Source organism: Pleurodeles waltl, chromosome 2_1 (assembly GCF_031143425.1).
Source record: "Pleurodeles waltl isolate 20211129_DDA chromosome 2_1, aPleWal1.hap1.20221129, whole genome shotgun sequence".
Taxonomy (NCBI): domain Eukaryota; kingdom Metazoa; phylum Chordata; class Amphibia; order Caudata; family Salamandridae; genus Pleurodeles; species Pleurodeles waltl.
The window spans coordinates 102,800,722-102,813,180 of record NC_090438.1 but is presented as its reverse complement, the minus strand read 5'-3'; the positions used below and the strand labels follow the sequence as shown (position 1 = coordinate 102,813,180).

General features: G+C 41.9%; 1 protein-coding gene across 4 annotated transcripts in view; it reads left to right on the top strand.

The window, feature by feature from the left end:
* Nucleotides 1-6,581: 6,581 nt before the first annotated feature.
* The window catches only part of RLIM (ring finger protein, LIM domain interacting), a 98,000-nt gene continuing 92,122 nt past the window's right edge, over nucleotides 6,582-12,459 (top strand). For 2 of the 4 annotated variants that reach the window (XM_069210897.1, XM_069210913.1), the window contains exon 1: nucleotides 6,582-6,817. The gene's annotated coding sequence lies outside the window, so the exon portion shown is untranslated. The remainder of the gene's footprint in view (nucleotides 6,818-12,459) is intronic. The other 2 variants (XM_069210905.1, XM_069210920.1) reach the window with 1 other exon arrangement.

The following is a 12,459-nucleotide window of genomic DNA, read 5'->3' as shown; positions in this document are numbered from 1 at the left end:
CCCGGCGGTGCGACCGCGGCGATACCGCCACGGTCAAAATATGGGTCTCCGTACCGCCAGCCTGTTGGCGGTACGGACGCCACTTTAGCCCTGGCGGTCTCCGACTGCCAGGGTTAAAATGACCCCCATAATCTTTTGATCTCTGATGTGCTCTACATTTCACCACAGCACTTTTCTCTGGCTTTTGAACAGCTTGTTACAACTCATGAATTTTCTCACCCTTCCTTACTGGTGAACCAGAAGAAGTTAAGAAACCTCTCTGTGACTATATCTGGCCAAAGTCATGCACAATGCTGAATCCATATTGACTATCTGTGTAGATCGTCACTTTCATCTGACTCGAAATTTGGCATGCCCTAGTAAGAGCTACCAATTCTGCTACTTGTGAAGGAAACACTCCCCGAAGAGATGAAGCTTCCAGTATGCCAGTGATAGTACATACTGCATATCCTGCTTTCAAAGTGCCCACATTATCTCTCAAGCAGGAACCATCAACAAAAATAATTTGATCATTGTCTTCCAGGCAGGTATCTCTAATGTCTGCTCTGGGTTTTGTGCATAACTCTGTAATTTCCAAACAATCATGTTCAGTATCATCCAATTTATCTGAACCAACATTTTCATTTGGAAGTAGAGTTGCTGGATTAAGCAGTGTACATCTCTTAATCGTCACATTTGGAGATCCCAATATTGCGGTCTCATATCTGGTCAGTCTAGAACTGGTCAGATACTGTGTCTTTGAACGAGTCAACAGGATTTCTATTGAATGGCGAACCATCACAGTAAGAGGGTAACCCATAACAATATTCTCACTTTGAGTGATGCTCTGCTCTACTGCTACAATGGACTGCAAGAATCCTGGTAAAGGTGCTGCGACCGGATCCAAAGTAGATGAAAAATATGCTACTCGACAACTGACATCCCCATGTGTCTGAGTCAAAACAGATAAAGAAAATGCATCACATTAATGACAAAACAACAGAAAACTCTTGGTGTAATCAGGCATACCTAAAGCTGGAGCTTGACACAAACTTTATTTCAAATCAGTGAACGCTTTCATACAAGTTGCATCCATTGTTATAGGATCGGAAACATCTTTATGAGTAAAGGCTTTGAAAGAACTGAAAAATTCGGAATCCACTGGTGACAATAACCAACCATTCCCAAAAACATTCTCACATCTTTTTGTGTACTCTGTACTTTCATGTACAAAATTGTCACAACTCTCTCTCGAAATTCTCCTAGTTCCTTTCTCAATTAGATGACCCAAATATTTCACCTCTCTCTGACAATACTGCAATTTAGTAGGGGGCACTTTATGACCATTATCTCCCAGGAAATTCAACAATGCAATTGTATCATATTTACACCCTTCTTTTGTCTTTGATGCAATCAGTAGATCATCAATGTATTGCACCAATGTCGATTGGTAAGGCATCACCAATGACTCTAGATTATTTTTCAAGATCTGGTTGAAAATAGATGGTGACTCTGAAAACCCCTGTGGAATTCTACACCAACAGTAGACTTTACTCAAGAATTTAAAACAAAAGAGATATCTACTGTCCTCATGAAGAGCCAAGGAGAAAAATGCTTCGAACAGATCTAACACAGTAAACCATTCAGCATCACATGGGATCAGAAACATAATCACAGCTGGATTTGGCACAATTGGACAACACTTAGGTGCTGATAATGATTTTGGCGGTAATTACCACCTACCACCGCGGTGACAGCCTCCAGCATACCACCGTGGCGGCAACCATCCGTCTGCCAGATTATGAGCACTGCCTGACTTCCGCCACAATAAGGGCGGAAATCCGTCAGTGTTCATACTGGCGGACGGTAGTGACCTGGTGCTGCTATCACCAGCACCGCCCCACCGATAGAACACCGCCAGTCGTCATTTCAGCTGAAATATGGCCTGGCGGTGTTCTGCTGGCAGGGAACGCTGCTGGCGGTAGCAGTGCCTCTTCCCGTTCCCTGCCAGAAGACCTCCTCGCCCAAGGTAAGTCAGGCTTCCGACAGGGGAGAGGGGTGGGAGGCTGGGGGGTGTTGTGTGTGTGTCTGAGTGTGTGAGTGCATGTGTGAATGCATCTGTGTGTGTTCTGTTGTATGCCTGGTTGTATGCGTGTGGGTGAATGCGTGTAAGGATGGTGAAGTGAGTGCATGTCTGCATGTCAGCGTGCTTATGTGTAAGAAAGTGTGTGTATATGTCTGGACGAATGTGTGTATGCCAGTGAATGAGTGAATGCGTGTGTGGTTGTGGTGGGTGGGGCAGGTGTGTGGTGGGTGCTTTTTGGGAGGTGAATGCGTGTCATGATGTCAAAGAAACTAATCAAAGGTGCTTCTTCAAACTCTGGCTCATTGAAACTAATCAAAGGAAATTTCCCAGACACCGACTCATTGTTGACAGTAAATGTCAAGTCTTCATCATCACTGTTTGTCTGAATCTCTATTCCCTCATCTGTGCAAGTAATTGAACATCTTGTTTTACACAACAGACCTCTACCCAGGAGTGACACTGGACTTGAGTCACAAACCACAAACTTATGCAAACCTTTGAAATTACCAATCTTAACAATAACTGGGTCTGTGATATGATTTGTCAAATGTTTGTTTGCAACTCCCACAATCTGAACTGTTTTCCCTGACAGGGGTACATCTGGAACCTCTACAGATCTCACTGTTCGAGTGTGTAGCTGAGTGTGTAGCTCCAGTATCAACCAGAAAAGAGACTTTGTGACTATGCACTTTCCCTTCAACATAAGGTCCCTTCTGATCCACTTTTAATGATGCAGCCATTACATACTCCTCATCTGAACTAGCCAACAGCCATACATAGTTTATTTAATTCTCACTATGTAAAGGAAACTGATGTACAGTATTGTCACTCTGGTCTATTTTCTGACTTGTGACCACCTGAGAAAGCATCACCTGTTGCTGATCTGCAGGGCTCTGTGGTACTTGCAATTGTCTAGGCATATTAATTTGTTGTGCAGGCACCATCTGCACTTGTCGTTGTATCTGCTGTACTTGAGGCATTGGTACCTGTTGTACCTGTGGTTGTACATTTAGCACATGCTGCATTGGTTGCAAGGGTTGGAAACCCTGCATCAGATTTACATTATTCTGGAAATTCTGAATTTGACTTCTCATTCCTGGTCCTCTCATGCTCTGAAAAGTGTTGATACCATTTGTCTGTTGAACAACACCCCCCATCCATTGACAATCTCGTTTTGTTTAAAACTTCATTTCCCTTACTTTGATTCTCTGGGACTTTTGAAACACTCAAATCTTCTAACCTTTTTGTTATTTCTTGTGCAGTCAGACCCTTTAATAAAACATTATCAGGCTGAACAAGTGCTAACTGCTGCTGCATTGGACTCACACATTGAGGAGTTAATAATCTCCTCTCCTGGCCACTGCATGATCGAGTTATTTCAAAATTTCTAATAGGAGACAAATTTATTAAAGATCTTGACATATTTAGGGACTGTTGTATGGATGATATTAACCCAATGGTTCCATTCTGACTTTGAACTCCTTGGTTTGCTACCCCCCCTATTGTCCTGGACATTTAAAGACATAGGTGGAACAAATGTAATTGGTACTGAATCGCATCTGGGCTTCTGGTTCCTACATTCCGAGACTGTATTATTCCCACATTCTGCATCTATGGAAATAATATCGGAGTAGGCTCTTCAGAATCAATCTCAGCCCCTGTGGATTCTGACTCGAAGATAACACTAAATTAGTAGTGGTCTTCACAATCGGGACATCTGGATAAATCTCAGGAACATTAATCTCTGGTAGCTGTCTATTGTCTGTCGACTGATTGAAACTACTTTGCATCAGTATTTGTACTAAAGGACTAGTCTGTCCTGAGCTCTGCAAACACTACCCTAAACTCTGGTTCATGTTAGGATTATCCTGTACAGAACTCTCAGTTGTGTTATGATCCCTTTGAACTGAACTCTGTGACACTACAGCTGGTATTGGTGCAGTAGGATTTATACCACTGGTACTAGAACCTTCCTGAGTCACACATGGTGGTGGTTGATTTCTCAATATCTGTGTAATAAACCCATCATTGTCTGATTCATCATAATTAAACAAAACCCTTTTAGGCTCTTTTGATGTCTGCTCTTCGACTGCTGAAGAACTCTTTTTAGACCTCTTTGAAACTTTGATTGTCTCTTTCTTATTGTTGTTTACCATTGCTGGAAGCAATCTAACACCTTGTAAGGTATTGTGTCTCCACTGTCTCTGCTCATTGTACCATCTAACCTCCGCTAGTGACTTTTCTGCCCTTCTCATTCTTCTCTCAGATTTCAAAGACTACTGCTATCTAGCTACTAGCTCCCAGATCGCTAAAGCCTCGAACTGAGCTGGTCTTGGTGGAGGTCTCAGACCATCCATCTTTTGTCTCAAATTCTCCAAAATTCTCAAATTAAATGTACCATTTTCAGGAAAAGCCAAACAACCTTCTTTCTTCATGATCTTAATCCAGTGTTTTAACCAAAGACATGCTGGTGTACCTTCTGGCGGACAACTTTCATATTTCCTTGCCGGAATATACTCATCTCCTCTAAAAGCACTATTTACAGCTTTGAAAAAGCTCATTTTCCACAGCTTTATTTTGAAAATCGATAATCAGGAAGTGACTACAATCCCACAATCCTCGTTGTCACCCTTCTCGTCCAATTGCGCTTCACGATTGTCCACCAATCTGTGTGCGACCCTTCTGACTAACCAACCTATCCCAGCACAGCACAAAACTGACGTCATACTTACACACAACGGCTGACAAAGTTTGTGGCTTGTCCTCCTAAACTCGAAAACACTCAAACTAATAATTTTGTATTAGGTTTGCGAGTAATTCATCAAAGCCAATAAAACAAATTTGTTTATTTACTACAGGTGGGGTAACTTAATCGCTTCAGGAACCTTCTAAATTTCACTGTTGGCTTTCGCTCTTGCAGTTATTCTTTTTCCTCAGTTTCCCAGATACACAAGCAAAATTCGCGATCAGCAAATTTCACCCTCAACTGATCAATGGAGACAGTCCTGGTGCACATAGAACTCACCAAATCTCAGTCAAAAATGTCCCACTAAGTTTAACTCACAAACTCTACTTACCAACCACACTCGATTGGTCTACTGAATAGCCAAATTACAATATTAAAAAACCAAGTGTCTCATTACACTTTTCAATATACTCTGGAGTCTTAGACCTCTTCAGTCAAGTCCGTCTTATCAACAACCACGTGGACAATTTTTCCGAGCACTAAGCACCACACACAACTCAATCAACAGCAAATTAGCTAAAGCTGTGCAAGTGCATATTCTAGTCACTCAAACTAAAAACATGCTAAGAACATTCCCTACCAACCCAGAGAACCTCCAAGGACCGGGGAAAGTCACTTTAGGCATTTAGCAACTCATTTTATCAAATTTGAACATTTTAAAAAATAATGATCAAAACACACAAAATAATTTTCACAATTTAAGATGCAAGCAGTGACATCATCAACAAAATATGTAAACGAACTCTGCTACCAAAACTGTTGACGCAGAGAAATCCTAGCTATATTTTAGCCACAAGATTTCTGGACTATTTTTTTTTTCCTACGCAGGCACGATCTCGCTGGGCAGTAGTCTATCTCTTTGCATGACATCGACCCTGTTACATGGATAATTGCACTTTTGCCGGTTACATGGATAATGGTTGTTTAATGTTGCGCGGAGGGCTGCACGACATTCACATTGTACATAGAAAGTCACACAACCGAGATTAGAAAGAGCAGTCAGGTAACAAGCCTGTAATGACTGGAAGTGGGACACATGCCAAAGAGCGAACTGCGAGAGACACACGTGACAGAAACACTGTACCTGTTTTCACGGGTTCTGAATATTTCTTGCTGGGTTGCTACTTCTGGAAAACAGAAGGATAAATTACAGACTGCCCCGAAGAAAACCCCTACGTCTGTTAATTAGGACGGCCATCTTGAAAGAGACATGAGGGTAGTGGTACAGCCATACCCCAATTACAATCATAAGAAAAATCAAAGTATTTTCCATAGTATAACCTTATATTTGAATGTAAGTGATACGTCTAAGCGTTAAATTTGTCTATCTTCAAGGAAAGCAGAAAACGCACGTGCAATATAGTGTTACCGCTCAAGTTTTTACCTAATTGAAACTATTCCAAACACAGAAAATTTAAAAACATTTATATTGATATCCAAAAGCACCAACAGTAAGCAGTGGCGCCTTCGCTTCCAATGTAGACACCTCAGTGAATTATGAGAATGCAAAACGGAATGGTGCGGGAAAATACTGTTGCTATAATCCCACGCCTGGCTGTCATTCCCGGGAGCAGCGTGAGTCTCTCTCGCATTACGTCAGACGTCTCAAGTCCCGCCCCTTAGGCTGCTCGTCAGGTCGGTAGCCCCCAAACCCCACCGTTAGCTGTGCACGGTCCCAACCAGGAGGATACTTTTCTATGCCTCTTTTGCGCACGAGCAGTAAGGAAGGTCTTGGCGTCACTTCCGGCTGTTGGGGGAGGCGCTCTTTCCGGACTTCCTTCGTAACAATGGAGAAAATGGCTGCTTGAGAAGACGGCTCAGGAGAGGGAGCGGCGTATTTGGGGGGAGTAAAAGGCGGCGGAGGTGACTGGAGGAGCGTCGGAATATCAGCGACGGGACTGGCATTTAGCAGGTGTGTGTGCGTAAAGGCGCGGAGGTGCCGTATCCAGGCATTCCCTGTGTGTCCCCACGCCCGACCGTGAGCAGGCCCCGACGGAGGGAGGAAGGTACTGTAATGGCGGCAGGGATATTGGTTGCTCTGGGCAGGGGGTATGAGTGTGGGCTTAGCACTGTCGGTATTTGATACGTTTCCTGTTCGTCCACCAGCTGGTGTGTTAGTTTTCTACTCCAAGGGTAAGTCTGCCCTTGTCAGCAGGCTCTTCCCTGTCGGTGTGCTTCTGGTCGTACTTTGACGCATTATTTCACGGGCTGACATCTGTCTTTCCCAACTTTAAGGGCTGCTTTCCGTCCCCCAGTTCGGCTCTAGCCGTGTTGTGCGGTCAACAGCCGACATTTTGTCCTCATGAGTCAGATCCTAAACGAGGCACTGGTTCAGGGATAGCAAGGCTGACCTATTGGAAAAGGGGAGCGACATTGATGCTCGTGAACCAGGTCCAGCTTTCTCATGCCTCAAAAACTTGACTTTCACCTGGATGCGTGTGCATGGACGTTAATAATGACACTTAAAGTTAGGTGCCTGTTTATTGGCAAATCTCACCCTGTGATGTATATACTAATGAATGGGGCATTTAACGCCTGATTGGATGTGTCCAGCGTTACTAAAACAATATTTGTTGAGACATTTTGACAGACTCGAATTGAAGTGCCGTAGCTAAATAGTTTGGTATAGTTCTGTTGCCCCAACCCGGTGATTGTTTGTTTATAAAGCGTGAGTTCTCTTGTATATGAATCTATGACTTCATTTGTCAAAAGTTCTAAATGTCCAACCCTAAATGTATCAGTTGAAATTTTCTGGTTAGTGCTTTTACTAGTTTTGAAACTAATGTTTTACTGAAGACTGCTTGGCACCCAGTGGTAGTTTGGTTAAAAGAAGCATAACGTGAGCACGTTAACTTTAACTGACACTTAATAATTGATGCTTAAACTGACTTCAGTCTAAATTATAATTTGGGATCTTATGCAGTTTCGTCATTTTGAGTTCACAACTGACAAAATGAACAATATTCCACAAGCATAAGATCACAGAAGAGGAGTTATGGCTTTGCTTTAAAAACATTAGTCATAAACCGTGACACTCGTGCCCGGTGTTACTTGGCAGTAGTGAGTAAAATTGCAAAGGTGGTTAATCCTGTTTATGAAGCACACCTCGCTTCCTTGGGTATGTTTGATATGCGTTCAGTTCGCTTTTCCGCTGAGAAATTGGTTTTTATTTCATTTGAAGATAGGACCACTAGTTGCTTGTTCTGGTTTGTACTTGGGTTTTATTTTTCGTTCCAGTACATTTTCAAAAAGTCTTTGTAAATACATTGACGTGTAACTCTAGCAATTGACAGCAATAACAAATCTGCTTAATAATGCCTGTATCGATGATTAACACTTAGCTGCCTAAAACTTAAGATAGCAAGTCTTGGCACTGCAAGCTGTTAAATTAATGCTTATGTGCCCTCAGAGGCCGTATATGACTCTTTGTTAGAAAGGGTCTATGCCTTTATTGAGGACTCCTTAGATACTGAGTTCCCTCCACTGATAGCACTAATGGGAGACTTAAATTGTAAAGTTTCCAATTTCGCCTTATATCAGGTGCCTGATGTAGAGAGAGAAACATCGCTGTGTATCTCAGATTGTGTTTCCCCCCCCCCTCTAATTAAAACAAACAAGAGTTCTTTAAAAAAAAAAAAAAAAGACTGTATTATTGCTAATGGTAGGTACACTTCGGACTCCCCTGCCTCCTTCACACATATTTCTGCAGAGGGCCATTCTGGACTACTTAGTACTTGGTTATTCCTCTTATTGTCTATTGGAAGATCTTAAGATATTATATTCCCCCTATAGCGATCATAGCCTGCTTTCTATCACTCTAGAAACCTCCATATTGTCACTAGACTCATGGAAATCTGGTGGGTTTACCCAGAGTTTTTCTAATAAGACTGGGAGGACCCATTGGAATTTTAAGAGGATGGCTGGTGTCACTGAGATTTTAGCACCTGTAGTTGCTAACCTGACTAGTTGGGAGGGAATGGAGGTGCAATACTTCTCTGATCTCCTGACGCAATTGGAGGCTAACAACTTGTCTGGTGGTCATAAAGTAGCCCAGAAAGCTATTTCCCCGTGCATTGCTTGACATAAACAGAGAAATAAATAACATGGTCAGGGCCCAGTTTTTAGTTTTTTCTGAGGAGAGGAAAATCGGGGTAGCTCTATTAAAAAGGAAAAAGAAGTGGCTGAAGATCCGCCTTGCAAAAGAAGCGGGGACAGGCTTTGGATTAAGCTCCAGGAAGCTGCTACAAAGGGCCAGGCTAGGTGTTTTTGGGCATTTGTGGCTCTAGAATTCGTCCCCCCTGTTCCAATCTCCGAAGCCCGATGGCTAGATTTCATCTCCTCCCTGTACGCTTCAAATGGGGTCATATCTTTCCGGCTTCCAGAAATTCCAGGAACTCTCACTTTTCCTCCCCGTCAATAAAAGAGATTGACTGTGCTATCGGTGAGATGCGCCCCTCCGCTGTAGTGGGACCAGATGAACTTCCTTTATCAGTTATTAAACAGGATAGGAGCTCTTGGTCTAAAATCTTACATGTGGTCTTTAGTAGATGTTTCGATTCCAGATGTATTCCTCCCTCGTGGGTCGGCAGTATAATTGTACCCTTATTCAAAAAGGGTGATCAATCTTGTCCTGGCAATTATCGCCAGATTGCCCTCCTTGATGCGGTGGGCAAAGTTTTTACCAAATGTCTACTTTCTAGACTTATGTCTTAGGCGGAGGAGAATAACATCATCCAATTGGAACAATCTGGATTCAGGCGCAAACATGGTACTTTAGATAACATGGTGCGGCAAACTATTACCGAAAAATATGTAAAACTGAGAGGTGGGGTTGTTTATGCTACTTTCATAGACCTCTCCACGGCTTTTGATAAAGTAGACAGAGGTATTTTATGGACTAAGCCATGCAGTCTGGGGATACCTTTACCACTCCTGGAGTTAATAATTGCCTTCCACTCCAATACCTGGTGCAGAATCCTCTTGGGGGGGTGATAGGTTTATCCCATAAGATTTTTACTTCTAACGGGTTAAAACAGGTTTGCCTATTGGCTCCACTGCTTTTTTCCCCCCTATATTTCAGATCTCCCCTACTTTTTGTCCAAGGGCAAGGGTTTCCCCCGCTGGTGGGTGGGCGCCCAATTTGTTGCCTGTTGTACGCTGACGACAACTTAATCCTTGATTTTAACCCCCAAAGGCCTACAGAAACGCTTGCAGTGCTTATCAAAATATTCAGACTCACATTATCTGAGGATTAACATATCCAAAAATAAGGTTCTCTGTTTCTGGGGGGGGAGGGGGTTCAATTCTGAGGCTGGAAATGGGGCTTAGAAGTGCGTATGCTCAAGGATTAGTGGGGGTTATACGATTGCCCACCTCTGTTTTAAAAAAACGAGGAAAACACTTTAAGATCACTACTGAAGAAAGAGCTCCTCTTAGATAATAGGAAGCCCAAATTTGCCTTTCTTAAGAATTTTTCTACTGCCCGGGAGAGGCTGGATCGCAGCCAAGTTTTAGAACTCTTCCCCACTGCACTGGAGGGTGACCCTGAAGAGTGCAACGTGGGCCTTGAGCTTCCGCTAAGACTTGGAGAGCTGTAAAAAAAGAAGTTTCTCTGTGAATATAGTTAACACCCTAGTAATACAAAAAAAACACAACCGTACTTCATGTGGAACATCCCCCATAGTGTTAGGCGCTTTTGGACGCTGCTCCGATAGGAATTGCTCCCTTTGAATACACTATTGGCAAAATGGTACGGTACTGCAAAAGAGTGTAACTTTTGTCTGGCAGAATCTCAAGATTTACACCATGTTTTATTTGTCTGCCCTTCTCTTGCCTCATTCCGGCGAAAATGGCTAGAGCCAGTTCGTTTTCAGTTTTCTCTATTGTCAGTGCCTGAGTTTCTCCAAGCCCTGTATGATCCTCCGAACGAAAGATTTTGTTTTAAAATATTAAATTTTTTAAACTTATTTTAAGAAACTCCTGTGTAAGGCAAGTCAGGTGGAATAGGATTTTGATGCAATATTTCAATATATTTATCATTTAACTTACCTTCTGATTGATTGGATGTAAAGTGTAAATTGCAGATTTCGCTCACCATTACTATAAATTTGATGTGGTTCTCAGCTAGATGTAAATGGTAAATGCATGTGTGTTTTTTTTCTCCCCCGGCTGCAATGTAAATGCAAATTTTCTGCTTTCTTCTTTTATGTGGACCTCGGTCGAGTTCCAAATCATAAATAAAATTGAATTGAAAATTGTTAAATATCACATTACAGTGAAGTTCATTAAAAATATATTAAAAAGCGTAGCATCCACAACCGTAAAGGTATGTGCACCTTAGTCACATCACCGTCTTGGGCGAGAATTGGAGTCAGCGTGGTAGATTATGCGTAATCTCCTCTGAGTCAAGTACATCCTAAGCAAAAAATTATACTGCAGCAATTTGGATAATGTATTTGTTGATAGTTTACGTTTATGCATTCCAGAGTACATGTCCATTGCCACTTCTGTATGATGATTATGCATTAGTTAACCTGCTTTAATCCGTGCTCCAGTGATTGACATATGTTCATATCCAAAACTATCTCTAAACCTTTCCTTATTTAAAGAATGAACTTGGTGTCTTAAGGACAGCTTCCTGCCATTCACGAATAATGCATTGGACAATACATACGTTAAACGTTGTAATTTTGGTCTGCTTTTCTGTACCCTTAATTTCTTCTCACTTCATATTTTGCTGCTCCAGGGAATTTTAGTAATTTGCCTCTTGTCCTGCTTACAGTTTGCATTGATCTGTAGAAGGGATCAGTACATTATCGGGCAACGCATTTACAAGTCATACGTTTACTTTTGTTCCTATCACGGTGTTCTACACACTAGGTTAAGTGTATGTTTGTGCACAGATTACAAATTATGCAGTTTGGTCTTGGTATGTGTGTTAGTGACTTTCCTGGGAGTGACTCAGTTGGGAGATAAACTGGTACACTGTAATGACCTACAGCACACTGACATTGCAGTATAATATTTCTTGACAATTTTTTTTTTTTAGTGTATTGAGTACATTGAAGTTAGTCTGTGAATATGGTGTCTGTTTAGCTACAACTTCAGCTGGCATATAGCTCTCGGACGAATATCACATATTTTTCTCGAAACAGTAATAAAATGTAAATCTTGGTGGAGTGAATATGACGTAGGACAGACATATAGATCAGTAGTACTGAACAGTCTTGGGTCTGTTGGGGTGCCATCCTAATCTCTCACCTCTCCTGCATTGTTTGTCATTTGCTACAAACAGATGCTATAGCCCCAAATATTAATGTTTGCATGCTTCTAGTTTTTGGGTGTGGCTTAAGGCAAACTTGGCTGTTGTGGTGACCTTGTCGTCATTTCTTCAGAAAAGTACAACTAACTACTGACGAAAGAGTGAGCTCCAGGTCACCTCATTCAGACTTTGGCTTTCACATGTTTTTTTTTTTTTTTGTATTGCCATTACTTTAAAACAAATACATTTTAAGTATTAAGCTACATTAAAACATTTTGTAGCTTGCATTAGAGAGTTAGTGTGTGTTCTGACACGTTTACTTTGTTAGCATGTTAGATTTCTGGTTTATGGCTCTCTTGATTAGGTAGTGGTTGCTGTTTCTGTGTA